Source organism: Bombus huntii, unplaced genomic scaffold, assembly GCF_024542735.1.
Source record: "Bombus huntii isolate Logan2020A unplaced genomic scaffold, iyBomHunt1.1 ctg00000083.1, whole genome shotgun sequence".
NCBI classification, from domain to species: Eukaryota; Metazoa; Arthropoda; class Insecta; order Hymenoptera; family Apidae; genus Bombus; species Bombus huntii.
The window spans coordinates 295,503-308,094 of NW_026099338.1; the positions used below are offsets into that span (position 1 = coordinate 295,503).

General features: G+C 41.2%; 1 pseudogene; it reads right to left on the reverse strand.

Moving 5' to 3' along the window:
* Positions 1 to 3,331: 3,331 nt before the first annotated feature.
* LOC126876578 (5S ribosomal RNA) lies at positions 3,332 to 3,449 on the reverse strand (annotated as a pseudogene).
* Positions 3,450 to 12,592: the final 9,143 nt, after the last annotated feature.

Consider the following 12,592-nt stretch of genomic DNA (forward strand, 5'->3'; position numbering starts at 1 on the left):
AACATTTATTTTCACCAACTTTAATCCTCTCCCGTGCCAGTACTCCTGCGCGTAGCAGATCACCCGAAACGTGGAGTTTAATTGTCAATCGCATTAAATAACAGACAACACTACAATTTAATCTGAATTCAAAAATTAACGGCAACACAACCAAAACGAACCAAACAAAAACGTAACAATATTGATTTCTGATCCGGAGTCTAATAGTAAATTTGTCTTAGTTTTTAAATCTGGGGAGACTATTCTAGCGGTGGGAGTACTTGGAGTTTCGTTCATTTTTATTGAAACAATCCGGAGAGTCCAAATCTGAGTCCGATCCTTGGTGATTTTCTTTTGTCAATTCTTCTCGTATTTTCTTCTCTTTTTGATCCAGCAGGAAGGTTTTCCCACAGTATTTGGTGGTGGTTCCGTTGGTTTTACAGCCGGCTTTACATTCGCTCTGGTTTTTGTTGTAGATCGTGTAGTTGATTTTACGGGGATCGCTGCTCGTGTTTGTTTTACTGGCGTAGGTGCCGGCTTTCTTGCTACTGCCTGTACTCTCGGGCGATTCGGAATATCGTTCCTTCGTGGCTCGCCCCATTCTCCCGAAGGACGTGCCCGGTTTCCCGATTGTTCCGATGCATAGGGTACGATTATCCTAGCGTCTACTCTGGCTTTGAATGTATAACAATCTTTTATCAAATGCCCAGGTTTTTTTGCAATAATTGCATGTTAGCGCATTTTGTCTCGGAGCGTTTGGGCCATTTTGCGGCGGCGATATAGGTCTTCGATCCTGGCGGTTGTTTCCGATGTTTTTACTATTGCTCGGGGGACGAACGTTGTTACGATTGTAATTGTTCGGAGGTGTCGGACGTTGGTATTGCGTTCTGTCGTTTGCTCGTTTTAATTCTCGCGTTGCTTTAACAGCTTGGCGATACGAGTTCTTCTAAAGAATGGTATCCCGCTATTTTTACTCGCAAATATACCTCGTTTGGGAGTCCCTTAACGAAGGCCTCCCTTGTGTCCCAATCTATTGTGTCTTGAACATCCTGAGATATAATACCGTAATCACATCTTTCTCCGTCCATTATTGCTAACCTAAGGTTTCTGACGCGATCTATATAGTCTAGTATGTCTTCCCCCGGTCGTTCCAATATTGTTCCTAATTCTCCCTTATATTCGTTAAGGGATTTCCCTGGGCCGAACATATCCTTTAATTTGTTCCCGAAATCGTCCAAACTGTTTAGCTGACTGTCCTCTACGGCGAGGTACCCGTACCCGCGAAGCTTATTCATTAATAATTTTACCAATTGAGGCTCCTGATGCCGCGGAATCATGTTTCGTGCGCGCTCGTATGCTCTTAAAAATTGAAATACTGAGGGTCGATGTCTGTCGAATATTGGTACTGACTCGATCGCGTCTTTTAACTTAATTGGTTGGGGGCTACCGTCTGTCGGTATTGTCACCTGAGGAATTATCGGCAGTGATACGGGTGTCTCGATTTCCTTTTTTGTTTTGAGTGAACGCATGTCGTCTTGTAATTCATTGGTTTTTGTACTCATGTCGGCTCATTACTCGAAAATTTGCATCACATGCTCTTAGTTTTTCTGACAATGTCAAGAGCATGTCTTCGTTCAATGATTCTAATGGAGTTGCCATATTCTCTATTATATTTTGTCAATAACCGTAAGAACTTTAATCCTCTGTGGAGCGCATCCCACCGCTGCCACGAAAAAAATATTTTAATTGTTATTGTTACGTTTTCAATTGAGTTGTTGTTTTAGTTTTTCTTTTTTTTTTATTCTTACTTTCTTGGGCCCGTTACTATAGTAATTTACAATTATATGTATATGTATGTATGTATATGTATGTATATGTATAAATATGTATATGTATATGTATTTATCCGTGTAAGTTGTCGATAATGATATTGTAGTCATCTAGGGGGACAACGGGGCAAGTTATCTTTCCAAAAGCCAAAAAACTTTTTTCGGTTTCGGTAAGATCCATGTAAGCGTTTATACACTCAGTACTGGATGTCGCGGGTTGTATCTGTGACATATCTATATCGCACATTCGGCAATGCTTTGCTGTAGTTCGCTCCGGTACTCCACACAGCAAGTGTGTTGGCGTATCTTCGTGTAATTCTTGATCCTCCGGATCCAATCAGTCTTGACAAATAAAAACATATTGGAACTAGTAAGCAGAGCGGATTAGATGGACGCAACAACTGAATAACAATTCCTCGTAAGCATCCGGGTAGTCCGTAGGTAAGATTCCATCCGGAAGGTATAACAATTGGTTCTTCTGATTGTTAAATTCAACGCCCATTCTGTGTAACAGAACAAAGATATTTTATTATTAACATGTCTCGCTTTATTATGAAGTTTTTGTTGATTCATTTTGTCAGTGCGTCACAATGGGATTTTCCTTTCGGGGTATTGCCTTTATCTTTCAGTGTTTCATATATTCCTTCTAATTCGTCAATCATGGACGGGTTGATAGCTGATTACGATCCAGTTTTCCTTTCTCGTGACTGTTCGTTAACAGATTTTAACATTTTTGCTACTGTGTATTGTATTAATTGTCATTTATTATTTCTTCTTAATCCGTTCACCATGAGTAGTTAAGGGTTTAATAATTTATTATAAGGTTTTAATCCAACCCCTCTTCTTCTTGCGCTGAAATACTACTTGCAGTGAATAAAAAATGAACGAAAAAGGATAAACTAAATAAAAGAAAACAAAACAAGATATGCACTGGAACAGTCCGCATGGGAACCTCTGACGAAGATACCTCCGTATGCATCATTAAACGTTAATATTGAAATGACCAAAACCTATGTTCATAACAGTAAATCAAATCAAACACCGGAGGCAACAATCACATGGAAATAGTAATCAAAATCTACGTAATGATAATATACCAAATCAACAATCAAGATGCACAACCCGTCATCCGGAAGCCGACGCTACTCACCGCGTGTCAATGCAAGGGAGAAAAACAACAAACAAAACATATCTTATTAAATAAAATATAAGAATATAGACAAAATCACTCCAATAAAATAACACCCGCTGGGAACACATTTAGGCATATATACACACATGAATAAATAAGGCACTGTTACCAAGTAAAGTCAAAATCTACACACGGAGCATCAGGATACATTTCACGAAACCTATCTAAACACCATGAGAGTACTTCAGGACAAGTACCCCCCCTTGATCTGAGGAATGGTGGCGTAGGAAAACCTCCAACACTTGATCAGGAATCTCCTCTGAGAAACGAACCTTCGCGCTGGCATCCGTATCAACCACCGCATGGGGGGCGCGGCGGGCCCAGCGCGCTCTGCCAACGCCACACGGAATCCCAGGCGATCACCCATCCAAGTACTATCCGTGCCCGGCGCTGCTTAACTTTCGTGATCTAACGGGAACGAGTGCACTCAGCGCGGCCAGGGCATTGCCTACTTTCACTTGAACTGGAATGCATTTAACTATGTGTACTGCTTCTCCTGCGACCAAAGCCATGTGTCCTGGAGTTTTGGTTATTGCATACGCAAATTCATCAGGTAATATAGTTGCTAGACTGAATGCATTCTCTATTATTTTCTTTTCCGAGATGCATCTTAGTGTCAATATATCCTGATAGAGTGCCGTTATTTGTCTTCTGACAGTTTTTCTACGTAAATGAATTTTGAGTTAACGTATGCGAATATATCCAAATTTTTGATTGCTGTTTTACGTTTGGGTATAAATGTATTTCCTTTAGTCGTTTTTAGGAAAAAGAGCTTGGGGTGTTCTGTGGATAACAGGGTGTATCCGCACAAAGGCTGTTCTCCAGTCTTGGTTAGCACAAAGGTTATTTCTTGAGTCGTAAAGGCAAAACCCGGTAGCGTCGGGTTGCTATTGGTTTTTATTTCTTGAATTTTTGTGGCGATTCCTTCATACAAGACGTCATATTGCTCGAACTTACATAGGAATAGTGGATGTGGCTGCCAATAGGTGTATCCATCTTCTGAATCCAAACAAGTTCCTTTATTAATAGCGCATTCATTGAACTATTCATTAGACTTATTCATTAGACTAGCACTATTCATTAAACTTATTTAACGAATAGTAAGTTTAATGAATAGTATGATTTACGAATAATAAGTTTAATGAATGCTATTAACAACGTTTTTGTGTTTAAACGAATCCACGGTCAACGGAATAACTCTTTACTAAGCGTAGACTAATCTTAGACGCAAAAATACGATTGTTGAAAATGCTCGATGTGTTACTCTCCAAGACAATCGCACGAATGCCAGCCTCGTGGAGATTTTTCTCGCTGTACGATTGCATTTGCTTTCTATACTAGTTTGGAAGCATCGAGAAAGTTCCAAACACCGTTGCTAGGCAGTTTCTACCTCGAGTTTGATTATTAATACAATGTATGTCCCATTATATCGGGACCTCTGAGGCAACATCACACGTGGCTAGGCCCGCTCCCGAGGCCGCATGCCGCCACTACCACATTTCTCGGAAAACCCATACAACCACTCCAGACCTCCGTTAGGCAAAACGTCCATCCCGTGACCGTGGCTACGTTCGGCGACCAATTGTCACCTCGAACCCAATCTCGCTATCACAAATCTTGAACAATTACAGCTAGGATAAAATCTAGGCTAGAGTAGAGGATGTTCCCAAAATTTCCAAGAAAAGGCTTCGGCTTTCCTTTCATCTTCGATATATATAAAAAAAGATAGGCGAATGAACAATACTTTATTCAAAAGGCGAAGTTACACTTCAATAGCAAAATACAGACTGACTTACTTACTAAAGAACTGGGATCTTTGCCTCCTCACTATGATTCATATATCTCACGGGTGGGAGTTCGGTTACTGTCTATTCTCACCGCTATCGCATGACCAGGTGACTTCGTATAAGTTGATGGAAATTTTATTGTATAAATCCAACAGAGTGTCGGTTCAAAGTGTTACAACAGAATAATGTGTTGAGCGCTAATTTAGGAGGGTTTTTATATGGAGGTTTTAGTCCCTTTGGAGGGGCTGTTTTGTTATTATTTCGATAGCTATGGCATGCAGGATTTTTCGTCTACTTTATTACTGTTTCTGAGCGGGTGGCCTTTCTTGAGCGTGTGACACTTCCACCGGCATGTCGGTTGACGTCCACGGTTCGGCTAGCGAAAAAAGGAATAAATCGTAAAACTAAAGGATCGTTCAAAATTGACACTTTATACGTTCGTTCAAGTTTGTATAACGAGATTGCGATATTAATTACACTATGTTACGTAGATATTAGTCTATATTCACTATTTACTGAAACTGTAGTAAGACTGACTAAACTTCGATTTTGATGTTTTTTGCGTATGTCGTGCAAATCTATATTTTGAAAAATCTTTTCCTATCCATACAAGGAATGAACTTGCTTAATTTCCGAGATATTCGCGAAAAACTGCCGGTATCGCTTGAATGAATTCTGCCTATAGTTGTGCGTCCGTGCAACCTATGCGTAGGTTGCTACCGGATACAGTATTTTGTTCATAGTATATGTAGGTATGATAGGGGGAGATTGAAAGATTACGGGAGATTAAAAGATTACGGGAGATTGAAAGATTACGGGAGATTGAAAGATTACGGGAGATTGAAATATTATTTAACTGCCAGGTAAAGAGAGACGTCCGCTTGAACTCGCTGACTAAGCCCTCTTGTCTTCATGTAGGCATTCTCTGCAAACACACACATACATTCCTTTATGCAAAAACTGCCTAGGTCGAGTTCACCGTCAAGCCACAAAAACGCGTGTGCTCGGCAGAAACAGAGTAAGCCGATGAACCACCAATCAACGAAATAAACTTGATCATTACAATAGACAATATAGAGGAAATTTATGTCGATTTTTCCCTAACAATAAATAATGTCAATGTTTGCGTACATTTATTGTACAATTATATTATTTATATAAATGTTCTTATGCTGTACAATTACATATATGTCGAGTCAAAGTCCGAATCTGGGCCCGAGTCGTCCTCTTGGCGGAGGCTTGGGACAGGTAAGGATTCCTCACTGAAGCTATTCATTTTTTTACACTGAAGTTATTTTTATTGACACACACAAAAATGTTACAGAGTTGACACAGCTCACAATGATCACACACTCGCGACATCCGTGACGTCGTTCGTGGAAAAATAGGTCTCTCCTGTCTTCCTGTAACTGGGACAAAGACTGTTTATCTGTTGAAGGATTTTAGGTAACTAGATATTAGTGTTTATAACGGTCCTCGGGCTAGCCGATCACGTACTGCGGAGACGCGTCGGCATCTGATAAACATCCTGCCCGGAGAATAGGATCTGCGTGTGGCGAGCTACGGGACAGAAACCGTTGGAATGTTTACTGCCACGTGCCGCTACAAATCTTTCTTTTAAGGAGAGCTATAGGGTTACCCAATGCCTTTGTTAGACAAAGCGTTCATCCCTTGACCGCGGCTACGTTCGGCGACTAATTGTCGCCTTGAGCCCAAGCTCATCATCACAAATCTCGAACAATTACAATCGGACTGGGTGACTACAATTGTTTAATTACAGCTATGGTAGATTCTAGATTACGGTGTTAAGGAATTTTTCCGAAATACCAAGGGGAAGGCTCCGATGACCTTTCATCTCCGACATATACTTTAGCCTGCCACGTGATTCTAACAACCTCGATTGAATTTATGTGCAAGTGCAAGTGCATTTTACGCAGTTTATCAATAGTTAGCGACTATCTCCACTCGAATAACTCTACCAGTGCTATACAACTCTCAGGGTGCATGCCGTGATCGCCCACTCCTTATAATAATATCAAACAATCCCATTATTTACATCTAAAAATTTAAAGCCGTCGCAACAGAATACCCATCCACTAGGTAAACAAAACAAAATAATACACCCGCCAAGCACGAACGCTCTGTAGATTATCATCTGTTCCATTCGTGCTTTATAGACTAAACACTCATTCGTTAGATATTTAATTATTAAATTCAAATTATAAACTGAATTTCAGCCACTGTCTAATAAATACTGCTCGCAAACCATCTATCATTTCTTAAATCAAATATAAGAATTGTTTATTTTATAAATTATGTTGTGTGTCTAAACACAGCCCACTTAAACATTGTATCGACCGCGTGACATTGATTGTCAACAAGTCCTATAAACTAAGATCTTTCAAATTTCTTTTGTTTTTGATAGACACAACCGCTAGCCGATGAGTTATTCCGGTATATTTGGCTTGTTCTTTGTTATTATACAATTACTGCCATTTTTTACGACTGACCTCCTTTCTCGTAGTGACGCGACACTATGCTATATTTAATCAAAACTCATAATTTTAGCGATAAAATACTTCCTATCAATACAATATTATTTAATACAATAATATAAAATTTAAATATCCTGGTTTAGGGCTGTTAAAGGATATAGGTTTGGGTTTATTAATTAATCGATTCACGCAGATTCGATTTTCTCCAATATATTTGATCGCCGAGTACAACACGTCTTAACACACAGAATACACTCGGTCAATTAACACGTGGTCGACTTCTAAGACAAAAGAGCGTCGTTAGAAGTCGTACCAACTTAGCTTGTAGTAACTAGCGATCATGCCAACCTAACATTTTTCAACACTCCCCTTTGATCGTAGTTCCTACAAGCCCCATAACTTTGGTGAAATACTGAGTCTTAACCCTATTTAAGCCTTTGGTAAGGATGTCAGCGTCATTCTCAGGACTAGGTATATACGTATAATCTAATATCCCCTATATATAATACGTATAATCTAATATAAAAGTAACGCACTTGGACGTGCTTAGAACCTTTGACCATGAAATAGCTCCGATATTATCACAGAAGATCTTGCAAGGGCGAGGGCAATATGACAATTGGCCCAACTCCCTTAACAGTAAGGAAATCCACACTGTTTCCCTTGCTGCTTCCTGCATCGTCACGAACTCCGCTTCGCACGTCGATTGAGCTATAATCGGTTGTTTTTTGGATAGCCAGGATATCGCACCACCAGCGAGTATGAACACATACCCGCTCCTGGATTTCCTGTCTACCGTACAACCCGCAAAATCCGAGTCGCAAAACACCTTCAGAGGTTGCCCGGTCCTTTGGTATACTAACTTCAAGTCTTTGGTCTTTAGTAAATATCTGAATACCCGCTTCGCTGCTTTCCAATCGGATACAGTCGGATTCGCGCATCTTTGGCTTAGTTTCCCTATTGCACACGCAACATCAGGACGACTTACAGTAGCTACATACATTATGTGCCCCACAGCTTGTTCATATAATTTACTGTCGAGAGGCTCATCACGTTCAATATCAAAACCAGTCTCACATTCTCTAGCTAGCGGTGTCGACACTCCCACCACCCCAACCTCACGAGTAATGTCAAACAGATCCAGCATTTGACCTATCCGTACAGATTGATCGAATACTACAGTGGTGCTGTTTGGCATGCTCAGGCGGATGGATAGAAATTGAGTGTCTACACCTAGCATTCTTACGTCTAATTTGTCCTTAATCCTAGTTTTGAATATTTCAATCCACTCCTTCGTCCCAAACACAAGAATGTCATCCACATACACAGCTACAATCAAATCTTTGGACGCATTCACATACACACATGGATCGCTCACACATGGGTTCAGACTCATACCCTTTAAAATACTATTGATGTGCCTAAACCACATTCTCCCAGCTTGTTTCAGTCCATACAGGCTCTTTTTAAGTTTACACACAAATTGAGTTCTGTCCTTCCCTGGCTTGGGAAATTCTGGTTGCTCCATGTATATATCCTCATCCAGAGAACTGTTGAGATACGCACATTCCACATCGATGTGCTCATAAACCCACCCATTCTCCGCAGATAGAGCAAGCAGAATTCTTAAAGTTCTGCGTTTCACTATTGGACTGAAGGTTTCTGAGTAATCTACTCCAGATCTCTGCCAGAATCCCCGAGCTACCAGTCTAGCCTTATACCTATCAGGGTCTCTCTTTATCACAAGCACCCACTTACAGTCTATAACGTTTTTATTTAAGTGTCTTTGCACAATGTCCCACACATCTTTTTTTTTTAGATTGTCTAATTCTTCCCTTATTGCGTCAGACCGCTTTTGAGCAGCTGGCCCCCTCAGGGCTTCGTACACATTCACAGGTACACACATGTTTTGAGTTTTACAAACGGTCGCAGTATGAGCACAATTATCACATGTTTTCGGTTTGTGCCGTCTTGCCGACCTCCTGGCCACAATCGGTACACTCACAGCCTCCACTGGATTATTCTCACTCGTTAAATTATCCATAAAGTAGTCAGTCTCCCCTTCGTCGTTTTCGCCATCACTCTGTGTTTCGACGTCAGTCTGGCCAACTCCCCTTCCAAGTTCAAAGGCTTCTACATCCCATATCCATTCCGAGGACTTATCCTTTATATGGTTCGTTTCCGCCTTAGCGCTCTTGTAGGGGAACGTGTTCTCCTCGAACCTGACATGACAGGATATTATCACCTTCTTGGTCTTCGGCAGGTAAACTCTATAACCTTTGACCTGTTTGTCATATCCTACAAATATTCCCTCATCCACCCTGCTCTCGAATTTTCCTCCGCTTGGACTTTTCAGATACCAGACTCTGCATCCAAGCACACTCAGTCTGTTAATCTCCCCTTGGAGGTCACATCCCTTACCCTTCCATAATTCCAGTGGGATCTTGTCTCCGATAGCAGTGAATGGAAATAGGTTCCTTATGTGACATGCCGTGTTCACAGCCTCCCCGCACAGATAGTCAGGGAGTCCTGATTGGATGAGTAAACATCTAGACATTTCGACCTATTTGCTCGTTCGGAAACCCCATTTTGTTCAGGGTTTCTAGGAACGGTCTTTCTGTGTAAGATGCCTTTCTCCTTCAGATATTTCTCAAAGTTTTCCCCCGTGTACTCAACCCCGTTATCAGTTTGGAGGGCACTTATTTTGGATTGGTGCAAAGCCTCCACTTCCACCTGGTACTCGTTGAAACATTTGAGTACTTCATTCTTCCTACTGATGATTCTGACGTGCATGAAACGAGAAAAGTCATCAATAAGGGTCTCAAAATAATTACCTCCGCCCAGCCACTTGCATTGAGTTCTGCCACTAATATCGCTGTGAGCAATCTCTAAAGGGCGTTGACACATGTGGTGAGCTGTCCTCGGAAATGGTACTTTGGTCATCTTTCCTTTCACGCAGACTCTGCATGGTTCCTCAGGTTTCCTCGAGTCCTCTTTCACACTACTTACAGGGATTTTCCTCATCGCATTCCCATGTAGATGACCTAATCTCTCATGCCATGATACGATACTTTTGTATGCCTTGGCTTCAATGACCTCAATGTCGTCGTCATCTTTCCCAGGTCTTTCCTGATCATTCTCCACGGAAACGTTTGCTACATGCCTTTCAGATGGTATTGTCTCTAGGTAATACACATTGTCTCCTGCCTTTGAATTGAATATTACATCCCTATCATCATGTGTACCGATGGCCTCATCCCTCGTACATACTGCCAATTGCCTGATTGAGATTAGATTCACATTTAATTCAGGTACCCACAGGACGTTCGACAAGTATAGGTTCCACCCGCCACAGGCCTTAGTCATCTTCACGACGATCGTTCCTTTTCCCTTGACTTCCAGGTACACCTTACCAATCCTGATCTGTCCAGTTGCAGGCACGAAATCCACGAACCGATGCCTGTCCGGAGTCATATGATTTGAGGCCCCCGAGTCAAGGTAGCTGATCCTGTCCCTTTCCATGTGGCTGATAGATGATAGAGTTAGCGTGGAGATAAGTCCCTTGGACTTCGGTTTGTCTTCTGATTCTCTCTCCCTTTTGTCTCCTTGGTTTTGGTCCTCCTTATCTCCCTTTCCCTCTTGGCAGTGGTACGACATATGGCCTCATTTTCCACATTTGTAGCACTTCTTATCCTTTTGGTCTTTTTGCATTGGTTTCGCGCCATCTTTGCTTTGTTGAGGCTTGGGCCTCCATTGTTTCCAGGTCGCCATTGCGTTGTTCTTCTCGGATGAATCCATGGCCGCTTCGATCTGTTTTTCTTCAAGTAGAAGATCGGACTTCACGATCCTCATGGTTAGACTCTTATCGATTCTTATTGTTCTAATATACATTGCACAATTTGGATCCGCCACGAGGCCGGCCAAAACGAAACATGCCATCATATGGTCTTCAATTTTTAATCCTACGTTGGAGAGCTTGTCGCATAGGTCGTATATCCTCCCGCAGTATGTGGAGATATCCATGTTGGGGGTCTTCTCTATAGTTCCCAGTTCCCGTATGCATAAAACAGTGTCCATCGACGTAGACCTCCGGTGGACGTCCTCTAGCACCTTCCAGGAATCCCTTGCTGTTTTCAAAGTCCTAATTTCCCCAAGATATTCGGGGCGAATATGCCGGGAAGGTACGCACGTGCCATGTTGTCCATCCTCATGCACTCTGGGTTCAACCTTTCTGCTGCCGTAAATCCTGGCTCTATTGCTTTCCAGCAACCCAGGAAAATTAACGAGGCTTCCGTCATTGTCTTCCAATATTCGTAATTCCCCTTTCTTAGAGCCGGCTTCATATCGCTGTCCACATCACCTATTCTCTCCTGGTCGACCATGGCGTGGTCTCTTCTTGGATTATCTCAGAAAACACAAAAACTCAAAAGTAATGCCTTTTATTACCGCAGTTTACTGCCCTGGGCCCATAACCTGTTAAAGGATATAGGTTTGGGTTTATTAATTAATCGATTCACGCAGATTCGACTTTCTCCAATATATTTTGTAATAATATATCGCCTCGTAAGACACGTCTTAACACACAGAATACACTCGGTCAATTAACACGTGGTCGATTTCTAAGACAAAAGAGCGTCGTTAGAAGTCGTACCAACTTAGCTTGTAGTAACTAGCGATCATGCCAACCTAACATTTCTCTACAAGGACGACATATCCAGTGAATTAACGGCGCCTGAACAATTGCATCTCCTTAAAATTAACGGGTAAATCTATAACATAAGTAACAAAATTATTATCTAATTTCAATCTAGTACCCAAAAACTGTTCAACATAAATTCACTATGCTCAAAGTGCATTCCCTTACAAATGATATCGATGTTTATGATATTTATTTGCTATATTATTGTTGATATTATTTGTTATAGGGCCAGACCACCGACCTGGGCCAGGACTATCCTGATTCGCCTTCAACATGGCCACAACCAACATAATATTAACTACGATAAAAAACCAAAATTAATAATTTGACTCTAACTATCGCCGCTATAATACGACTGGCCTGTATACATATTAAATAATTTATAATAAATAACTTGTTTATAAATACACCTTGTCATATTTATCTACACTATCCTTTATCTTACGACCTACACCCACCTTGACCTACACATTATCGGTATTCCTTTATATTGTTCACAAACCGTTATAGCGCAATATTTCCAAATTCTATCATGTTTAATTCGGAAATATTATAATGGAACTTTCGGGCAGCCGACTATATCAGCCCAACTGTCTCGGGGTTCAAAGTAA